The sequence below is a fragment of the Clytia hemisphaerica genome, unplaced genomic scaffold (genome assembly GCF_902728285.1).
Source record: "Clytia hemisphaerica strain Z4C2 unplaced genomic scaffold, Clytia hemisphaerica genome assembly, whole genome shotgun sequence".
NCBI classification, from domain to species: domain Eukaryota; kingdom Metazoa; phylum Cnidaria; class Hydrozoa; order Leptothecata; family Clytiidae; genus Clytia; species Clytia hemisphaerica.
The window spans coordinates 1,238,351-1,262,298 of record NW_027103414.1 but is presented as its reverse complement, the minus strand read 5'-3'; the positions used below and the strand labels follow the sequence as shown (position 1 = coordinate 1,262,298).

The window sequence follows — 23,948 nt, the reverse complement described above, 5'->3', positions numbered from 1 at the left end:
AGGTCCTGGATACTTCCAAGAAAGCTCTTGATAAATTTCGAGTAAAATCCTAAATCTTTTACATAAGCAATCTTAATAAAATCATGTACAAAGGCTATCAGTTTAAAAGTATATAAGCCTTTCGAAATTTTGTAATTGTATATGAATTGGCTAGAGAATTCAATCATGAAAGTTTTAGTGTCAAAAGAAATTTTCCAAAAAAAATAATATATAACGTATAATCAAACATAAATATTTCAAATCTCGAGGTAAAAACACTTCTTAATAAAGCAGGTAAAAAATATAAAATATGTATAGCCTATAAATTGAAATTTGGGTAAGTCAAAATAAGTCATTCTTCTCATCTCGAAAAGGAAATATTATCCAGGTATTTTAGGTACACGTTTTTTTTTTTAAATAAGAACAAACCGTATATGAAAAAAGGCTTCGGTCGCAAAAATGTTAAGAACAAGTTAAGAACATTTTAAGGCTTTACGGACTCGAAAACACCCGATTTCTTAGGAAAATGGGTAAAAATGGTCACAAAATGGTGAAAATAAGAACATGTTAAGAATATTTTTTGGCTTAAAACTGAAAAAGATCCGAAGAGTTTAAACAAAATTTTTGGATGCTCTTATAAAAAAAAACGTGTATTTCATACAGGAAAGATGACATAATCTTGAGTTAACAATTGCGAATAAACAACATAATTCAAGGGGGTTAGAAATTTTATGCTGTTGTACGATAATGAGTCTTCTCAATCAGTAGAATTAGAATTTGAGGACACGAAAACGTATGAATATAATCGAAAAGAAAGGAAATTTCGAGATTTAACCAATCGACAGAAGAGACTTTGGTAAAATGATATTTGGTTCTAAGCTTCGAGTCAAAGATTTTATATAACAACTATTATATAGCATCAAAAGAAAATATCATGATATATAAACGGGGTAAAACGTACGTCGTGTTCTGTGGCGGATTAAAATTCACCATCGTATGTTATCAAAAAGAAAATGTATGAAACCAAAGAACTGCGTATATATAAAAAATAAAACGATCTGCAATAGATGTAGAATAGGCACGCGTTTAAAAAAGACCAAGGAAAACCGATTTATCCTGAAACTTCTGTCGCTGTCTCATTTTCTGTTTTAAACGTCTGCGTTGTTCTTTACTGAAAGAAATCTGTGCTTCTTCGTTTATGGTATCATTATTGTTATTATTCTCTTGGGTAGGCGAGTCTATCAATTCGTTCGATTTCAAAGATTTCTTGTGTTTTTGCTGCCCACAACAATGCGCGTCTTCAGTATTATGCGCACACTTTGTAAGATTTGTTTTCGATTTGCATAAAGATGAATTATTGTCTTTGCTTGATTCCGAATCGGGTTTAACGTTCTCTTGTAATCGGGTTGTCAAATTCCGTTCGGATAAACATAATGAGTGCGGACGGTGTTTTAGACATCTTATTTTACCCCTGGTTCGACGTTGGTTACAGTTCTCATAATCGGATGATTTATTCGTATTTGGCGCCTCATCCGAGCTCTCCAATAAAAAGCTTTCTTCCGTTGCAGGTGTGAAACTATTAAAGCTAGACAAGGAGCCAGCACTCTCTAACAACGGTAAAATTCCATCATCAATTTTCTTTGTACATATAAATATTTCGCTATTTACTTTGTCGTATTTTTGATTGGTGTTATTATGACACGAATTGTTCTTGTTGTCGAATCTCCGGCGTAAATTGACGCAACTGACGCTTTTCTTACGCATCTTTTTCAAGTTAAAATCCAAACAATCTTTGATTTTCTAAAACGAGAAGAATATTTATATTTATAAAATGATTGAAATCCAGGGATACTAAAGTGAAAGTGGAGAGGCTAAAGCCTTGAGTTTATACTAAAAGCTTTGAGAAAATCGCTATCCGTTGGTTAAACTAGAGGTAAAAGCAGGTTGAACGTTTCTAAAAAAAGTCACAATCATATAAACTTATTCGCAACAAATAAAGTTAGAGTGGTAAGTAAGCCACCCTTCAAGGTTGACAATCAAATAAACAATGTCATCTTAAATGGCACCTCACATATGTATAAAACAACATTCAAATTATATGATTTCTCATAAATGACAGGTGACTTATGTATTCAAACCGTATACGTGAACAAACATGAAAAGGCAGATGTTACGGCATTTTATTTGAACATTACAGCATCTCATCTGTCAAAAAGACAAGCTGTATTACGTCGAAAATGTCAAAGTCATTAAACCTTTCGTTTGATGTTTTGATTAAGATATCATGTTTTTGTGTGTATCAATTCAGTAACATTGTGTCATGAAGACTACTACTCTCGGGTTCCTAATAGCCGTCCACCCCCGCTAATTAATTTTTCGAAAATTTTCCAACCCTCCTCCCCGAATATTAGGTACCCGAGAGTAACATTACAGTCTCCGTAAATTGACCATTATTTAAAACAAGCTTCTATAAGTCAATCTCTCCAAAACTGGCACAAATTTGTTTTCCTAGTGTGTCTCACTATTTTTAAACCCCACAAATACTAGGGTCAGTTTCTACGCGAAATAACAAAAACTCAGAATGATCAGAATGATGAAAAATGTTATAGATTTTCCCCATTTTTGCGTGAAAGTAAAGATCAGCCGTCGTCTGCCGTTATTACTACATTTGTTCAGTTTCTAAAATAACTCTCTGGAAATGTCCAATAAAGTCATCATAATTAAACTCTTAATAAACCAGCTGCGCTGGAAGCTCCGGCTTAAGAGATGAAAGTTGTGAAAGATGAGCTTGTTGAGTTAGTTGTGTTAGAACGTTGCCCACAAACTACTAATCAGAACAGATCAGAAAGCAAAGTAATAATTCTATTGCAGAGCTAGTATGGAAAATAATCTTAACAAAATAAATAAACCAGATAGAAGTTTAGCCTGGTTTAGATCTTCTAAGTGATTACACATGCACTTTCTTGCCTAAAGAACCCCCCAAATTTGAAAAAGTTCAAAATTGGAGCTAAAGGAGATAAACATTTAGAAGTGAATATTTCCAAATTCTTATAAATTAATTTTTTCTAAACTTGCCAATAGCAAAGCCATGATGCGCCGTTGATTTGATTGTCCGGATAAAAATTTAGGGAGAAACTTAGCCTAAATTGGAGGCCACAGCTTTTAGCTTAACCATTATTTTTTCTGTTGGGATAATACTTGGAGGAGAGTAGGATAAACCAAATAAAATGGTACAATAGTGTGTATGTAATAAAGAGTGGTATATTTGGAAAAAACCTGTTTCGGATTTGAAAAATCTTCAAAAGGAATGGTCGCCCCAACGACAAAGTCCAAAAATTATAATTTTCAGTTATAACACTGTGAAAATTTCTCTGATCTTGTTCAAATTTCCACAGGAATTGTGTTTTAGTATTCTTTACTGAATTCTCATAGTGATATGTTTGTAAAAAATCTGTGTCGGGTTTGAAAAATCAAAAGGAACGGTCGCCAGCCGCGATGAAATTACGACAAAGTCCAAAAACGATCATTTTCAGCCATAACACTGTGAAAATTTCTCCAATCATGTTCAAATTTTCACAGGAATTGTGTTTTAGTATCCTTTACTGAATTCTCATAGTGATATGTTTGTAAAAATCTGTGTTGGGTTTGAAAAATCAAAAGGAACGGTCGCAAGCCGCGATGAAATTACGACAAAGTCCAAAAACAATCATTTTCAGCCATAATACTGTGAAAATTTCTCCATTCTTGTTCAAATTTACACAGGAATTGTGTTTTAGTATCCTTTATTGAATTCTCATAGTGATATGTTTGTAAAAAATATGTGTCGGGTTTGAAGAATCAAAAGGAACGGTCGCCAGCAGTCAACAAGAGTGTCAACAATGATAAATACAAAACAGGATCATTTTCAGCCATAAACATAACACAACAAAAACTACTCAGATCGTTTTCAAATTTGCACTGCAATGTTGTAATTTTAGTATTCTCTTTTAAATTCCAATGGATGTGTGTTTGAAAGTTTCATTTTCAAGTTACCTACAGAGTTTTATATGGTTTTGTTAGCCATCATAGTATGCAAGATTTAAGCACTCGATCAACTGACAATTCATGGCCAAAATTTCGCTAAAGTCTTTCCACATTGTTAGAGACCCAGTATGCATCAAACTTCTTATAAATCTTGTCCAAAACATCATGAATAATGATGAAAATTATCAATTTTTTACTGAGATTTGCTACACAGTCAGCTATTCCGTCCACTTTCGGCAGCCATCTTTTTCTTAAATACTTTCGGCCAATCAAATCACAGTATTATTGGAATCAGATAATCCGTTTTTATTAAATCGGAATAGATCATCGGATTAGATAAACAAACAAAAAATGTCTTGACCGTCGTCGTCGGACGAGAGAGAATTTAAGGCTCCTAGGCCGGAGCAATTAATTAATCATTATTTACTGAAACTATCATAATCGAAAACAAGAGCACACAAAAGATCTTTCCAACCACAAGTTTCAGAACTTCAGTTGAGTAACAGAAGTATTAAAGCATTATCAACTTCCGCCCATCGTAGCTCTAATCCTTAACCGCGAAAAAAGCCATAAATGTCAAAATGAAGGTTTAGTAACAAAACGTTAACAACCAAGACTACAAGCAAACCAAAACGGCATCCTTATGAAAAAGGTGTCACTTTTGGGTAATTCAACGTCTTTGAAAATTCACTTCTTCAAAATTCAAAATATTCTTATCTTTTATCAAAACTAATATCCATTATCCATGTCCATCCCCAAGAAAGATGGCATCTATTTATGCACGCATTCAACTGGGCGTGCTAACTGGCAACTAAAAAAATTATAGACAACAAACTAAACATGAGATTTTCCACCCCCACGGTCGGCCACAACTTTATTACCAAGGCAGAGAACATAGAAGAGTTCTTCAAGGATAATAAAATTCTCCACAAAATGAAATACACTAAAGAAAAACAAACATGATTGAGTACCTAGTTCCGTTAGAATGTGTCTAAAAGGTTCATGACGAATAGAATACAAACCTAACAACATAATTTCACATGACCTTTCCCACACACTACAGTACACGTTTTCATCATAGTGCAAGACAAACGAATAGTTCCAAAACAACTCGAAAAATGACATAGAGAGACGTAGTACTGAATTCTTTTCATTTCCTGTTCTCAAGACCTCTTATGCCTCTTCAATAAGAGAAAAAAATTACAACTACTTATAACGCGAGAAGAAAAAATATTACATTGAAAATGCTTGATGAGAACTTTTCAAAGTTTATAACGGAAACATTACAACACACACGAACATTTATTATGACGAGTCTGAAAATCAAAACAAAAAACATACATACATGCATTGAGAAGGCGAGACAGAAATCTGCTCTACTGCAGTGAGTTTTGACAGACTGGCAGCATGGCCCCATAGAGATACAATACAGATAGCAAAAGAAAATCTTGTTAGATATGATGTTAAAACAACTTATATGTGGTCTATATGAGAAAGCTGTCATATGGTCATAAAATTCATAAACATGGGCAATAGTCTTTTACTTTTTTTTTGACATCATGAGCAATCAACCAGGTTTTATGAATTTATTATGAACGAGGAACGAAAAAAAAATAGTCGGAAGTAAACTATTTGATATGTATTGAAGCATTATTGTAATATTTATGAAAAATTTAGAAAATTGAATATACACAATCTGATATGAATGAACACCATGTGGGAACGGTGTGGGAATTACAAATGGAAGAAGAAATAAAGTGAAGAGAAAATAAAGAATAAATGACTTAGAATGCCAGTCCACATGGGGGTTTCATAGACTTAGATTCTGGGAAGAAAAAATGCTAGTATGTGGCATGTAAAAAAGTAACGTAGTCTATGCATTACTTAGGATATACCTACCGAAAATACTTTTAACTTATACGTTTTCCTTGGCTTGGAAACTTTTAGACAGACCGCCAAAAAAGAAGAAAATTACAGAAAAGAAAAATCCGAAACTCTTTCACCGCTAAAAACTTTTTATGATATATGAAGACATTTTGCATGAGAGAGAGACCTCTAATGTATTTGCGTGGAAAACCAATTTATCTTTTTCTGACACCAATATCCATCAAACGAGGCCATTAAATGATAACAAATTGCGATGTCTTTTATTTAATCTTGAAAAACAATTCATTAAGATTATAACTAGAAACGCCCTCATTTCCTAATAAATTTGAAACATTTATAGACTTTTGAAATACATGGAAAAGGGGAACATTATTAGTATGGTATTACTACAACACAGTCGAACTAGATAGCCTAAAACGTTTCGTTAAAAACGGAATGACAGAAGCAGGCTAGGATATTTCTTGACCGTTTCAATAGAACTTTTGATAAAGAAACCGAATATACGCCGTAAAAATAATAAAGTCATGACTTCTGATCACGTAGTTTCACGAGCCTTATACTGTAAAATATTATATTCAAGAACAAAATCGTACCTGAGAATAAACTAGCATTCCATTAGTTTGTTGTTCAGGCCTTTTCAAAATACAACAAGTCCAAAACATCATAAAAACTGAAGCTTGCCTTTACACGAAAAAATTCTAAGAGTGTCTATCGTTGTTGTAAGATCTATTTTCGAACCTAGTACTTCACAGTCCCGTTATTTCATGAAATATCACAATTGAGAGACCCCAAATTTACACACGCTAGAAAGAAAACAAACCAAAAGGCCAAGACTTGTGTTGAAACACAAACGTTACTTTCATCTCATGGTGGGAATTCAATTCAACAAAGGTCAACTATCGAGTGTTATCAAAAGTCTCCTCAGTAGAATGACAAGTGCGAGAGATCAAAACGAATTCAGCTCAACCAGCACGAACACGAGATTTACTATTTCCTATACTAATTCACCTTTTGACAAACTTATCTGCGTAGGACGGAACAAATAGATTGATTATTAAGAAATTCTTAAAATCTGGAAGAGCTTGTCACTTGGATGAGAAGACTGTTATAGTATGTTCAAAAATAGGTCCTTTTAATGATAAGAACATTGTCAGTAAAACCTTCTTTATAAGCAACTACAGTATGTGCCTCAAATCAATGATAACGTTTAACTTATAGCCGAGTAATAACTCTTAAAAGATGAGATTGTTTTTATAAAGATAGAGTACCTAAAATAAGATGAAAACTAGATCCTAGCTAATTGCTATAATCACAAAATCAGCAAAATAAAGCCGAACAAACAAATTGTGTCATGAGACTTTTTCCGTGTTATTGAGTGAGAAATATCATTGTCAAGTGCTTTTTGACACTTCGACTCGATACTTCCTCTTCATCAATTGCTTGCGAAAATGAAATCTGTTTGAATAATCAAGAAAAAGAGATAAAATAAATCCTTGTTTTCACACCCTCTATTTTAGTCTTTTACTTAGATTCTCTCATGCTTATGCTGGAAGAAGAAACTTTTATAAAGGAAATAATAAAAGTTGGAATATTCAAAATCATGTACTTATTTCTCTATCGGTAGCTAAAAATCCTCAAATATTCTGACCTCTCAAATACTGTAATTGTTACAAAATACACTTTCATTATAAATTACATGCATTACAATTACAAAACCGTTTCCATTGCAAATTTCTGAGAAAGATCGTTGCATGTTTTAAGATTAAACAAGAGATAAGACCCATTAAGTGCTTATCCTCGCTGATTTCGCAGTTCTTAAAAAAGGAATTTCAAATAGATAGCATCTTAACAATATCAATCAGACTTTAAACGATGTTGATAAGAAGGCCTTCTAAAACACGTAAGTCAGTTCTTAGGGAAGATAAAAATTCAAAAACCTATGTAAAATGAAATAGAAAATTATTTTCGCTTCTTGAGAGAGCATATACAAAATTTCAATTTTCTCACCAAAATCCTTTTTTCCCGAAACTCACCTTCATCAGAAACAAAATCATAAAATTTGATAGTTTAATATTGACATAAAACACAGCTAATACAAGCGCAATGTAGTTGTATGGCTTATTAAGTGATTAAAAACTGATACTGTATAATGCACAGGTTTTTTATATAAGAACAAACTATACAAGAACATAAGGCTTCGATGGCCAAAATATCAAGAACAAAAGTTAAAGAACATTTTAAGGCTTCACGGACTCTAAAACACCCAATTTCTTATAAGAAAATGGACAAAAATACATAAAAAATGGCGAAAATAAGAACATGTTAAGAACATCCGAAGGCTTCAAAAATTTTGGATGTTCTTCTTGTATAAAAAAAAACGTGTAAACTAAATCACAAACAAACATCAAACGATGCACCAAATTGATCTTCCTATACGAATTATAATAACCCTGATATACCTAACAAAAGCATTTGCTCGGAAATAAACCAGCAAATTACTGAAAAGCTTACAACCAAATTTCTAAATAACCATGATTCAGACCAAAGTGATAGGGGGCATTTACTTTTCGAAATCTCGAAACAAAAACGCACTTAGTAAAACAAATTCAAACATATATTTTAAGAGATACTATACAATTTTTAACCAAAACCAGTGTCTAAACAATTTACTCCATGGCAAGACCAGTCAGAAAAAATTTCCAACCTCAAAAAAAGTTTTCTCAAAATATATTCAAATTCGACAAAAATATATTGGTTAAGTTGGCTCCAGAAATTGTTATCTATCCCATGTTTTCCTTTGAAACTAGAGTTATGTCGAAATCCTTTTTTCATTTTGAAAGTGAAAAAAAGAAAAAAAACAAAGATTGTAAAAATAAAGAATTTGTTCTTCAGAGAGACAAATGTCCAGATTATATTCTTAATAATTGTGAGGGAAAATGGAAGGAAAATATGTGGAGCTACTAACATGATTAAATTAAATTTAGACAAGTACCCTTCATTAATAATTCATACCAATACAAAAATACTTTTACTAACATTATTTCATCTGTAAGTAAACTTTTACGCCATCATTCAACATTCACTAATAAATTTAAATAACTTAAAAGATACTGTGTTAATACAATGATAAATATCATTATATAGCACTAAAATCTCAGCTCTATATTTTTTGAAAATTTTTAATAACAAAATTTTTTGAAATCACATCTTGCTAAGTTTTTGGGCATAACATAAACATTCCTTTCTTTTCTGTAAAGATACCTTGGCATAATCTAATGATAAGAGAAATTTCAAAAAAAGTCCCAAATTTGGCCTAAATTTTCCTTAAACTTCTTTCTTTCTTAAATCTATGGGTTAGAACAGGTTAGAATAGCCTATGAAAAGACTTTTTAGTATGTGGTGCAGGAAAATTTGTCTGCCTGACTATCTAAATTGTATTCTCTCTCAACTAAAAGTCTCAATTCCATAAAACAGAATAGAGAATTTCCAACCAGGGCAGTATGGTAATACTGAACTTATTACTCATTCGATATATTGATTAGACAGAAGACCTGTCCTGGAATTTTATAAACTGGTGTATATGAACCCATCCTGTTTAGGCTGTGAGGCAGAGTTCTGCCCCAAAAAATTTACAACAGGAAATTGAAATTTAGCGCTGTCCTCACTTATTAAAATTTAAAAAACTTACGTGTTTTTCTAAGAAAGTATGACCAGTGAAATAATAACAGAATTTGATTGGCTGTGTTTTAAACTGTCATTCGGAGCTGGGAAAATCAAACTCACAGCCCAAACCATGTTATTTATTTCGCCATCAGGACAAATATGAAATAGGAAATAGGATTTTTGTGGTATATGATCAATTTTTTACCACCTGTTGGTATCTTGTATTTTACAGACCATCTAAAATTGCCTCTTTTGTCTAAATCAGCCCTAGGATACTGTATTTCTATTGATTGAAATATGCTTTTTAATTCAAATTTTGACAAGTGCTAGGTATTGATAATAGAAGCTTGCAGCCAAAATTTTAGCAAAATCGCACGGGTGGTAATGCTGAAAGTGAGCATTTCTGGTAAAACATGGTCTGGTCTGTAAAATACCAACCACTCACGTGACCAAATTGAAATTAAATTGCAACCTTCTTAGATAGCAAATATCTATCACTGGTGAAAATTTCAAGTCAAAAGCTTCAGTAGTTCCTGAGTTCCAGCAGGTGGACAACATGTATTGTACAGACTGGTCTGTACCAGTCCTTTGAGTACCAAATATTTTTGTTACTAGTCTTTTATTTGACAAATCAGCCTTCAGGAACAAATTTCAGTCAGATCAAACTAGTCAATCAGTTAATTAGATGATTTTACCAGGAGGAAAAGTAGCAAATAATTTTCGTCAAGTCTACAATCTGGTCTGTAAAATACCAACCAGACCAGACCAGACAGGTCATCTTTAATTATCCTAGCCTGGGAATCCAAGCTCAAAATTAAAAAAAAAATACAAATTACCTTAGATCATAAAGTTCTAGAATTTCTGGGCTTGCTGCAGGTAGAGTCTGATACAGAATGTTTGAAACAGTCTGTCTGTGAACCTTTGTTAGGGCTTTGGAAACCCAGGCAGACATGCATAATCAACTCATCATAACAAATCTCTCACAAGCTCTAAAAACTTTCAAAACTATTAAAAGTCACATCAAAACATCAGCCACATGTTTAAACTTTCAGCGAACAACAGCAATTTTTTTTATAAATGAATTGTATGAATGTATCATTTTAATTCGTTTTGGCAAATCAGGGGGAGGGGGTCGGTAGTAAAATCTCAGACATATGATGTTTACTACGGTGGTGGTGTGACAAAAAATCGAAAAAGGGTAGTTAAATACTAAAATGGGTGGTATCTATGTGTTAAATGTTGAAAAAACTTTACTACCTGGGTAGTCAAAACTGGTAAAATTAGCAAATTTTAGCTATTTTTGTAATTCTTTTAATTTTTTGGATGACTTTTCTGAAACAATCTTAAAACTTTTATAATTTGAAAAAATTTTCTGTTGGAAAGTTGTTTGCTGCAAACAAAAAATTCTCGAAATTTTTTGTCAATATAAAACAGACTTTAATTCTAAGGGCAAAACATTAATTTTTGCACTAAGTGAAAAATGTGTCACAGAAATAATCATTTTTTAGCTTTTTTTGTAAAATCTGTCCAAAAAGCAACCAAAAAATCACCATGACAAATTGTCCCAAAAACTTTTACTACCATAGGGTAGTAAAATACCTCTTCCAAGAGTCTGGGTGGTGGTACATAAAAGATCGTACGTAAAAATCCTTTTACTGCTCATATATGTCTGAGATTTTACTACCGACCTCCCCCCCCTGGGCCAATCAGACTGAAAATGCATTGCAGGGGAAAATCTCCTTTTGACAAGTTATCTGCACCAACTGTTAACTAGGCAACAAAAACATCACAAAACTAAACCCTGAATAAAGTTTAACGCTTGGATGCCCAGGCTCCGATTATCCATATCTACCACTGGTAAAAATTTCAAGGTCAATCTTGCCCAAGACGCTTTACCTAGTACAAAAAATAGGAAGATGCCTGTAGGGTTAATAGAAGAAGAAAAATTAGGTCTGTAAAATTTTGCATTCTGGTTGATTTTAAGGTTTTTTTCTTTGAAAAAGGTGTTTAATTTTGCATAAATTATGCAGATTGTGGGGAAATTCCCTGTTTTCCATCAGTTTTGGACCACAAATAGGCCCATGACTTTTGATCTAGAGAAGTTGAGACTTTAATGTAATACATTTTTTTGCTCATTTTGAAGAGCTCTATCACATGGTATAGGTTTTTTTTTAATTTGAAGACCCCTCAAAAATAATTCAAGCCTTGCAATTTTGCCTGGAAACGCAAAAAATCACAAATTGCACAAAAACTGCGGGTTTTCACGCTTGGTAGCTTTCAAATTTGGGTTCAGCACCCTCAAATTGACCAAACTAATTTTTTACTTTATATTATGGTAGGGTGGTCAGTCGAAATTTCAAACTCATTTGCAAAATTATAATTTCTTTTGCAAAAGAAAGCTGAATAAATTCTCTTAAAGCTGGAAAAAGAAGTTTGGAAGGCTCCCCTAAGCGCTTTTCATTAAACTTGGTTTGACATTTTGCAAATGAGTTTGAAATTTTGACTGACCTCCCAATTTGAAGTACCAGTTAAGGCAGAAAGAAAAATATGCTCAGCTTTCAGGGGGGCTTTGCCCGCCCCTACTGCCTCCCCTGAACCACCGCCAGGGAAAGATTGCTACTTACCCCATTGATGAAAAACTCAATCTGAAAGTACAAATGCGGTATTGCTAAGTGCTTGATCCAGACGGTACTAATCGAACGTTCGATTGTGATCGAAGTAATCAATAATGATCAATAATGAATACCTTCGACTGTGAAAGTTCGAAGATTTTTATTCAAATCGTCCGTCGAAATCATCAAAAGTAAACGAAAGCAAAAATATACAAAGATGGTTTGTTGTTGGTTCTTGGCCAGTTTTGATTTGTTTTCTTGACAAATTTGACAAATTTGATTACTCTCCGTACCTCTTTATCATTGAATATCCACATGGTTTTGCAAGGTAAGTTAAGTTCACTTAAAAGAGCACTTCTCATCGCACCAAATTGGTGTTGCGATTTTTGTCATCTCAGAGAAGAAGTCATTGCATTGTTTTTTCGCGCGCGTTCTATTTTGCGCCAATCAAATTGCGTCACGCATTCGAAAGTTTCGAAAATGTTGCAATCAAAATCAAAACAAAAAGTTCCATTTGTGACTTTGTCAGTTTGGCTTTTGAAAAGAACACATTGAGCTTTTCAAAAAATAAAACCTTTAATTATTACTCTCATTCTAAAAAATAAAACCTGAGAATGAAGGAAAGTTGTAAAATTAATTAAGTTGAGATTTGATTGGAAAGAGGTATGTATGTAGAGAAATGGAATGCTTTGTTTGCTTCAGTTTTCGCTGTAGACTTTCCTGCCTTCGAAATTCAGTTTTCGAAGGTAGCCTTATATATAGCCAGAATACTATCTCTGCAAAAAGATTTTGGGTCCAAAACTATTGCCATTCTAGAGAGGTTTTTAGTCAAAAATGGGGTTTTTGCTTGAAACGTTGCATTTAAGCTAATTTTAGCACATATTGCAATTCCATAATGGCGGATATACCCATATCCTAAACCCAAATGATTTTGATTTCCCTGGAGTTTTTCCAGAATACTATCACTACAAAAAGAAATTCAGTCAGCATTTAAACTCAGTTTGTAGAAGCTTGCCTTAAAAAATGCTATTTTTTGATAAATATAATTTGTTTTTGCTAAAAAGCAATTTTTGAAAACGCCATTATGAATTTTTGAAAAAAGTGAAAAACTTGAAATTCATTTTGCTTAAAGACTTTATTGAAGACTTCCATCTCTGAAAATTTCAGACATGTGAATTAATCAGTTTAAAGTTTATGTACTTGCAAAATTGGCCTTAAAAAGCATTTTGCTACCCAAAATTGGCTTAAAACGGCTCGTTTAGGGTTCCAATGGGCACAATTTTCAACCCAATATGATTATTTTGTTGTTTCTTCATAAAATTTAGTACAGCAAATGAAAAAAATAAGATTTGAAATAGTTTTGACAATTTTACAGGCCTGAAAAGGCCAGAAAATGCCATTTTTTCCAATTTTTGCCTGTAGTGCGAATCAGTACCCCCAGGGGGGTTCGGCCAATTTTGGACTTCTGACCTTAAAAATTGCGCAGAATGCCTCACAATAGGTTAAATTTTCATAAAAAAACACTACATCTTGATTTTTTTGACTTTGCCCCAAAAATGGCTGTTGACGCCCTACCCTAACAATATTTGAAAATTAAGCTGCTAGTTTGAAAATCAAACCCAGCTCTTGTAGATCAATGTAAAATATGTTTTGGATTTGTAAATGCTTTGAGTTCTTTATAAAATTAAAAACTAATACTCATGCCAAAATTTCCTATGTCCTTTACGTCAAAATCTAGATTTTAGAAAAGTTACACAAAACTTTTATCATGCCATCTCTTCTCGTTCAAAAATCACCACATTCCTCATAAGGAAACCCCATAACATTATACATTTGGAAAGCCCTTTGATTATACTTTTCGAATGTTTTGTAACTCTAATTATTCTATATGGCTAAAAGCGGGTTTTCCCTTGACTTGTAAACAAACATTGAAGCTTTCGACGTAAAACATGCAACATTTTCAAAACGAAAATTCTGTAGAATGTTGACCTTAAAGTATATTGTTATTATACATTTTTGAATAGCCCTAAGCCTGAACTTTCAGAAACGATTGTCACTATTAAAAGATAAAACTGCCATGATTCACTGTAAACCTTGGAACACGATAGAATTTCAGATTTTTGTTAAAAAAGTCAGTGAAGTTCAGAGGCTGTAGTAGTACACAAATTTTTGGAGTTAAGAGTCCAAATAAAAACCAAATGGTAGACAAATTATTGTATTTTTCAGAAATATATACATTTCATAATTAAAAGTGATTATAAACACCTAAAAAAGTGATATTACAGTGGGCTAAATCGTTAAATATGACCCGCGCGCCATTTCTGACGTGATTTCAAACGTTTTACCCCCGTCTTTTTGACGTTTATGATTCAAACGTCAAAATTAGGAAACCCCATTGAACATGGTCAAAAATAAACCCCTGTTTTGTGACATTTTACATATGCTGTCTTTGATAAAGGATATTCAGGTGAAAAAATGTGGCTGACAGATCAATCTTGTATTCCAAAGAAAGAAGAAAGATTGAATTTTTAAGTGCAGAAGAAACGGTGACTTAATACAAGCTAGAACCTCTGCAAATATGCTTTGAATCAGGTGATTTTTTGTGGCTTACAATGCCTTGTGGCTTACGATAATGTTAAACTTTGGGGGACAGTTGTGGCTTCATGCCTTGGAGTTTAAGGGAGGTGAAAATTTTAACCTACCGACAAAAGATTGAATTTTTGTATTATAGGTTACCTTTTGTGGCTTACATTAGTTTTGAGGTGAACAATTGTGGTTTACTTCAAAAACTGCTTGTAAAAGAACCGAAAATCATTTAATGACCTTGAAAATTGTTTGGGCTTTATAATAATACAACTAGAGTTGAATGCTTTCGCTAAAAATAATCCAGGTGAAAGTCTGCGGCTTACAATATTCCTTTTTAGAAACTTGTTTTTCATTAATTTAAACTCTCAGGTTCTAAAGAAAAATTCTTTATTACATGAAAAAGTCTTGCTTGATTTTTTAAATAGATGTGATGGTTTTTTTCATAAAATCACTTAGTTGAACATGTGTGGCTTACAGTGAAGTTAAAGTGACATCGTGTGGCTTACATTTTTTAGCATTGAAGTCATTGCATTGCTTACTTTCCTGATTTCGAATGTTTTTTTAATTTCGAATTCTGTTCCATTTCGAATGTTTTGATTTAGAACTTTTTATTTTCATGACTATGCATGTTTTCCTTCTTTGATTGCATTTCAAATGTTACCAGGTATTAATTCACATAGCAAGTCAAGTCTGAGCAAGTGAATAATTGAGGCTGTCATATAAATCAAAGTTATAGTCAATGAAAAAAATTGGAAAATTCTCAGCAACATTCATTCTAAATTAGTTTTACTCTTATATTTCAGCTAGATATCATGAGTGATACAGACAAAGATAATAATGAAACTAAAAAAGTTATGTTTGTGAAAAATGTGGTAACTCGTATGCTCAAAGACAGAGTCTTTACAGACATAGAAGATCTTGTTTGAAGTCAGATGAAACAAGTGATTTATCGTGTTCATTGTGTTCAAAAACATTTTCAAGACCAGATAGTTTGAAAAGACACCAGGTCACATGCAAAGGAGAGAATGATAAGAAACCAACTGATTGTGGCGAATGTGGAAAGTCATTCAAGACAAATTGGCATTTGCAACGGCATCATCGTCAAGTTCATGACCAATCAAAAACGAATAACTCCACGGCTTCAACAACAGACACACATGACGTTAATGCACTTGATATTAATGAACAGATTTATACCAGCATGATATAACAATATTTAAATGGTAACAAAGATACAACACAAACAAATGATGACTTTGTTCCAACAATGGTTGAAGATGATGTGCATATGGTTATTGATTCAGCACAGAATGGTAATACTTCAGTTTGAATATTTCCATGTCCTTTAAATATTTCATTTATTGTTAAAATTTGTTTCAGGCTTTAATTTTTTAGTCTAAATAGATATTTCAACTAGCTGATAGACAGTACAATATTAAGTTTTGTTTTTATAGAAGACGAAAGAAAGAGTTCTGTCAGTTTGTCATTAATTGAGCCTGTTGAGTCAACGAGCCAGTCTGGCCCATCCACATCTCAAGATTCTGTAAGTTCAAAAGTCAAATTTTACAGACAAATTATTCAGTATTTCATTCAAAGTAGGTCTAATTTTCACTTTATAGTTATTGATATCAATGCTTTGTTTTTCAGTCATATGCAGTTGATTTGGAAACGGAAGGCCCTAGTTTATCAAGTCAAGTTTTAACACCACAGATTATACTTGCAGTAAGTAATTTTCTTTCAGCTGTTTCAGCAATTTCAGTTTATCTTTTGCGAAGTAGTTTATTTTCAAACTAAAATAGAATCTAAAGAATTTACGATGGCTATTATTAAGGTTTAAATGTATGTGTTGTTCAACTTTTAGAAGCAAAGACACAATGACATACTCACTGATGACGGAGGTGGGTCATTTAATGAGGTATATTTCTACAGTACAGTTGACATTATCTTAAATATTTTATGAACATGAACATTTGAAATAGAATTCTTAAAAGCGTCTTTACAGAGAGAGAGTTCTTAAAAGTTTAGTTATCATTTATGGCATTCGGTTCATTCCATTTTTGAAAATAATTTTAGTCTTCTGCTGATGACGATAACACACCCATGAGTCCGCGATCCCGGAAGAGGAAGAGCAGAGTTGCTAATTCAATTGTCAACGTTGTTAAGAAGGCTGATCTAACAGTAGAAGAACAAGTTTCTGTTATCACCTTGTCGATCAAACAGCTAGGATTAGATAATAAATTCAACGAATTTCTTCGGAAACCAACAAGGTCTGGCAGAAAAATAACACCACTGATTAAACGAAAAGAAATCTGGGATTTTTGGCATCAAAACAGCACCCCATCAACTTTAACCTCTCGTCCAGCAAAATTGAAATTGAATGACAAGTCTAAAGTTCAAACTGACCTCCATTTTGTGGACACAACAACTATTTCAACCAACAAACGTGGAATCAAGTTCTACGAAGCTCCTTGGATGATCCTTGAGAAAACAGTTCATGAGCTTTACTGTCTCTATAACCTTTCAACCGAAAGAAAAGTTAGTTATGGGTTATTTCTCTCTCTTAAGCCATTTTATATCAGGGGGTGTACCCACAATGACATTGAGATGTGCTGCTGCAAGGCACATCTTCATGGTCGTTGGGGTATTGCTGCCTTGGTTAAATTGGCGAAAGAACTTAAAATTGAAATACCATTTTCGACTTACGAGAATTTCTTTGATTATCTATCGACAAATTGCAAAATGGGAGCCACAACTTATCTTGACTGGGAATGTACACCCAATAAGGACACCACATGTAATGATATTAAAAATAAATGGGATACTATCAAAGCAAATCTTATCGAGAAATCAAACGATGAGAAGACTGTAAAATTGACACACTTTGTCATGCATGAGCACGTTTCAAAATATGGCAAAGTCACAGAGAAACTCACTAGTAAACAAACAAATGCTAACATGAAATTCATAACGGATTTTGTTTCAAATTTTCTTAGCAGCTTGATACATCACCGAAATCATTTAAAACATTATAGAAACTCTATCAAAGATATCCGATCTATGTTTGACCATGTATCAATTGACGTCGATTTTTCAGAAAATCTTTCAGTGCCCATGCAGTTCGAACCCCAGTCAATGCATTGGAGTCACAGTCAGGTTACCGTGCATTCTGGTATTGTCAAAGTCTTGGGTGAAAAATATTACCATCCGTATTTGTCAGACGATCGAAAACATGATCAGAAATTTGTTTTGGTTTGCTTGGAAGACATGCTTTCAACTGTTTCAGATATACCGGAAGATGCTTCTATTTTAATTGAAAGTGATAACTGTTCATCACAGTACAAATCTGCTGAACATTTTTACGATTTGCAATATCTTGCAGATAAGCACAATCGTACCATTGTTAGGGTGTATGGTATTGCGGGACATGGTAAAGGGGAAGTTGATCATGTTGGAGGGATTGCAAAGATTGCAATCAGAAGAGGTATCGCAAATGGCACATACATGGAAGACTCAGAAGATATGATAGAATTTCTTCAGAGTAAATTTCAAAATCGAAATGATCCAACATACATCATCCAACAAATTCAAGGCAAACGATTGGAGTCTATCAGGGCAGAGGCACGTGGTCATGTGACTGAAACTATTGATGGTTCTTCTCTTTTTCATGTGATGGTTTTCAGCCCTGGTAAAAAAAATATCCGTGCAGCACCTTATCTATGTGTGTGTGATAGTTGTGCACTTTCTTATGGGTCGTGTGACCTGTTCAAGGAATACCCTTTGATTGTTAAGGTATTCAAAAGCACAATGCTCCGGTCTGAGACAAAACCTGAAGATACAAATGAGAGAAGTGTCGAACTCAATAACAGCGACTTTCTTGTTCTTGGAACAGTTTGTGCTGTTGCTGCAGACGATTCTTCTTCTGATACAGTATGGTTTATCAAGATCACAGGAAACGAAATTGCAGAAGGTCAAGTCACCGACGATTACAACCACATTATTCCTCCAGGGACTTTTTACATCAAGGGTAATTATTTAGAGAGACAGTATGAGGCGAAAAAGGGACATTACTTTAATATTTCAAAGAAGAAATCAGTTTATTTCTACCAGGAATCTGTTGTTTATCCGTTTGTATCATGCGAGGATAAAGGTGGAAAGCTTTTTATAACAAATGAAACTATTGTTGATATAATATACTACGTTGAAGATAATGGACTATCTGCAATTTGATTTCTATTCTGGGATTTAATGTCATGTTTATTTTTGTTGTTTATTATAGTAGCTCAAGATTGTTCCATATAAACGTTAATATTGACATTTTGTTTTAATTTTTATTGGTTATTTTTGACAGTTCTTCTTTATTGAAATTGCTTTTTCAAGAGTTGTTCCTGTTGTTCTTGCTTTTTATCAATATATTTAGCCAAGCTGTAAGCCACACTTTTTCACTTCAAAAGGGCTTCAAAGTTTTAGAGTTATTTGCTTTTGGGTTTGTTAACATTTTAGAATATAGAACATATATTTTAAAGTTCAATTTTCAAAGTTGTTAAGTTGTTAAGGTATATTTTGTAGTTTCTTTGCTCTAGTATTTCATTAATTGTAAGCCACATTTTTTTCACCTAGATCATTCTAAAGAGAAATATAGGTTGTTGAGTGAGTTTTAACATAAAACCATCTAAGCAAAATTCCTTAAGTGTGGACTTCAATGCTAATTTAGAAAACAATGTGTATGTAAGCCACAAAACTTCACCTATAACAGTTTTAAAACTACTTAACAGAAAGGGTAGGTTAACAGGTTCCTTCTAGTGAAATCTGCAGTTTGAAACCTGTTGTAAGCCTCAGAAAGCTCACTTGGAAGATAAACCCTCTTAAGTTTTTACCCTGAAAGTAAGCCACAAAATTTTCACTTTTCAATCCTAAAATCAATCACCTGGTATGAAACGGCTTATCTAAAGGATATAAAAAAATCATTACTATGAATTTTAGGTGGAAAACTTCAAGTGACAAGCGGTGGTTGACATTTCCAAATACCTCATTGTATATATAAGTAAGCCACAAAATATCACCTCAGGGATGATTTCAAACTACTACAGGCCTAGCTTAAGGGTTAAAGTAGAAGTGTGTGAAGTTTCATTCCATTAAATTGATGTCAGCCACATTTATCACTCAGAATGTAAAAAAATCGAAAATTTGGAATTTTTGAAATGTCACACTATTTTTGACCATGATCCATTCGGCGCGATGTCCCGTCTATTTCTAACAGAAATAGAAATAGAAGTTCCTTTCTGTCACCTTTCAAACTAATTTTTTTTCTCCATTTTATAACAGCAGCAAAATAAACATTTAAAACAGAAGAACCACTGTTTAGATGCGTGCCTGCGCGGCAATTTGATAACTTCAGATTCTAAGTCTATGTTTCGGCTTCAGGTAATTTTTTTGCTGTTCACTGCTAGGGTACACCATTTTAAAACAGCATTTTTCGCAGTCCTAGCCTACTAAGCGCTAGTAGCTATATATAATAGCTACCAAACAGAGAAAATTTTCGTGCCAAACTCTTCAAGATCATTTTGACAAAATCATCGGTTTGAAGATGTGATTTATATATATAGCAAATTTTTGGTTGGGAAGTTAAAGGTACATGCACACAATGTAGCAAAACTGCTTCGCTCATAAATTTGAGGACCCTGCCGACGCACCGGACTTAACGAACACCCAGGGATTTTTTCAAGCACTTTGAGCTACTACCGTTTATGTATAATTGACAAAACGATTTAGAGCTGTAAGAAAATTTTTTACTCCAAATTTGGCCCTGGATTGCTTTAAACAAGAACAAAAGGTGAATACATTAACGCCGCTTAAGTAAAAATAGAAAGATTTTGGCCCATTTTACGGCGGTCCTTTTAACGCCGGCCCTTAATCACGCCACGCACGAGCCCAAAAATAACACCAATAAGGGCCGGCATAAAAAGGGCCGATTAGGTAAATAGAAAGAGTTGTGGCAAAAGCGAAAAAAGAAATAACAACAAATCTGTTTTTTTTTTAGGAAAAAATCTAGAAAATAATTTACAAGTAATAATGAGGATTCTCTTAAAAATTCATTTCATCAAGAACAAATCTCACATACACCCCTGTCTCTTACTCTATTCTTTATCAAATTATGCGTGTTTCAAAGATCACTTTTATCAAATCGCGTTCTTTGAAACTTTTAAGAGTGTTTCAAAGATCACTTTTATCAAATCGCTTTTTTCGAAACTTTTAAGAGTGTTTCAAAGATCACTTTTATCAAATCGCTTTTTTCGAAACTTTTAAGAGTGTTTCTAAGATCACTTTTATCAATTCGCTTTTTTCGAAACTTTTAAGAGTGTTTCTAAGATCACTTTTATCAAATCGCTTTCTTCGTAACTTTTAAGAGTGTTTCAAAGATCACTTTTATCGAATCGCTTTTTCGAAACTTTTAAGAGTGTTTCTAAGATCACTTTTATCAAAGCGCTTTTTTCGAAACTTTTAAGAGTGTTTCTAAGATCACTTTTATCAAATCGCTTTTTTCGAAACTTTTAAGAGTGTTTCTAAGATCACTTTTATCAAATCGCTTTCTTTGCTTCTTCGCTTTCTTTTTTCGCTTTTTTCGAAACTTTTAAGAGTGATTCTAAGATCAATCTTATCAAATCGCTTTTTTGTAACTTTTATGAGTGTTTCAAATATCACTTTTATCAAATCGCTTTATTCTTTTTAACTTTTAAGAGTGTTTTTAAGTTCACTTTTACCAAACTAACCACTTTCTCTATTACTGCAGCGAGTATTGTCCCAAGGTCACTTTATCTATAGCTTTACGTGTAACTTTCAAAAGCTAGCTTCTTATAAACGAGGTTAGGAAATATATTCTGCTAGTTGAAAAATTCCGACGAATGAATGACCGAGAAGATTTTAAGTTTTATCGACTGGATTTGATTTCAGTCGGACATAATGTCCGATTGCAGTCCTGCATTGTCGAAAATAATAATAAAGAATTTCAATGAGTGGGACAGAGGTATACCAAACTTTCATTTTTTATTAGGTTATTCTAATACAGGTTTTCTCTAAAAGATTATTCGTGGTAGGACAGGGGTATCTTCAAAGTTTTTCTTTTAACTTTAAATAGTCTGATTTTGTTTTTCAAATGTTGATTTGATTTGAAAATAAAAGTTCCTAAAGCTTCCTTATATCTCATCGACCCCGAATAGTTTTTTGAAGCAATTTTGCTGTAAATCTGTAATGACTTTTATTTCAATTTTGACCCCTTCTATAAAGTTATCCTTTTGAAAAAAACTTTAATGAAAGAAGTAACTCAATAAGTAAATTCATTCCCCTTTCCAAAAATTCAAGTAAATGCGAAATAAATTTTCTTAGAAATCTTTTCCCATTAAAATCCATTTGTTGCGTATGTTAAACTGTTTGTGACGAACGGTTTTTTGAATGATTCTTTAAAAGCATTCGCGGCAAACGGAAAAGCATACTTCGCGTACGGTTTCATATCTCAAGTTTTCGTAAGCATAAGCAAAGCATAAGCGTTCGTCGCGAACAGTTTCAATAAAACTTTTTTGTAGGGCGTTCGCAAAGGATGCAAAAGCATTCCATTCGTTGCGAACGGTTAACCCGTTCGTCATGAATGGAAAAGCGTTCGTGTGTCCGAATCGAACGGTTTCTGACCCAGCAGTGTTGTCTTTACTCTATACTGATTAAAAACAAACAATTGGCGTTTCTGAGAAAACTGCTTTGAAACTTTTTTCTTGTAAATTTTTTTTATATTTCGGATTGAGTTTCATAACCCAATCTTGGATTGAGTATTTTTGCCGGTATACGGTAGTAAAAAAGTGCTTAGAAAAATCCCTGACACCGGACACGCGAAAGTCCGGTGTAAAATTAGAATTTTTTTTACCACCGGACAATTTCTACACCGGACTTAAGGAAGTCGGATGTCCGGTGTCGGAGAAGGATATTTTTTCCCACCGAACAATCAAAACACCGGACATGACCAGTCCAGTGTTTCTTAATTTTTTGTTTCATAAATGTCAGGCGTCCAAAATTCCCTGTATGCAACACCGGACTGACACTGGACTTATTGCGTCCGGTGTAGCGAAAGGATACTTTTTGCCACCGGACAAATACACCGGACAGTCCGGTGCGTCGGCATAGGGTCCTTAAATTTGCTTCGCAAAAATTATGGATTTATTTGTATGAGAGAATAGGAGAGTGGGAGGGTATGATAAATCTGAAAGTTTAGAAAGAAAACCTTACAATTTGATTGACGTTAGACAAAAAAGCATCCTTTTCACTGTATAAAAAACCGCCACATTTTAAAAAATCTTTCCAAGCAATTCTTCCCTGCCTCTTTCTTTATTTCTCCTTTTGAAATTTTATCGCACAGCTTTGCTACCATTTTCGATCAGATTTCGCGTTCACTTTGAAGATTTTCAAGCTGCTCTTACTTGCTAGAAAGGTTTTTACGCAATTTTCGCGGCGGGGGGGGGGGGGGCGAGATTGGCATAATGAAGCAAATTGAAAAGATATCGGCGTTTTTACGGCGCATCGGTTGTACGGAGCGAGCTATTTATCACACGTTATAGTGAAAGTACAAATTCAACTTACTTATGTCGCTTGCTCTTGTTGCTTATTCGAGAAATGGGCCAATGAATCGTAAATCACACTCGCGTTTTCATACGCAATGAAAGAAACACTGAGTTTTGAAACAGCCACTTGAAACGCTCGTTAGGTTTTCAATTCAAACGTCACTCATTTAATTTAAGTCAATTAAGCACTTGTAAACCTTACCATAGAATTACAAAAGACGCAAATAAAAAAGCCCTTTATTCAAAATTAATACAAGGGAAAGTGGAAGAATTAACATACCTTTGATAAAGAATCGATAAAATTAAGACTTTCATTCTTTGTTGTATCTTCTGTTGTCTTTATACGGTAATTAAGTAAAGGTAAGCTTTTTGATTTTCGTATTTGACTAATCATGACCCCAGTGTGTCTTCTACTATGAAAATAAAAACTCTAAAGAACTTCTTGTACGTAGTAAAAGAACCAGTATGAACCCACTTAAATGCCTCTTTGCATTATACTAAATAACGAACAACAGTGCTTTGGTAAATAAAAAGATCGTCATAAAAGTGGAGAACGAAAAGAAGTTAAAAGTTCCGGTAATAGTTTAAGTTCCGATTC

General features: G+C 33.4%; 1 long non-coding RNA gene across 1 annotated transcript; it reads right to left on the bottom strand.

Annotated features, from left to right (window-relative positions):
* Window positions 1-216: 216 nt before the first annotated feature.
* LOC136797533 (uncharacterized) lies at window positions 217-23,817 on the bottom strand. Its single transcript, XR_010845266.1, has 2 exons — window positions 23,631-23,817; window positions 217-1,779 (listed from the first exon to the last, which is right to left on the bottom strand). It is a non-coding gene; the product is annotated as an uncharacterized lncRNA (long non-coding RNA).
* Window positions 23,818-23,948: the final 131 nt, after the last annotated feature.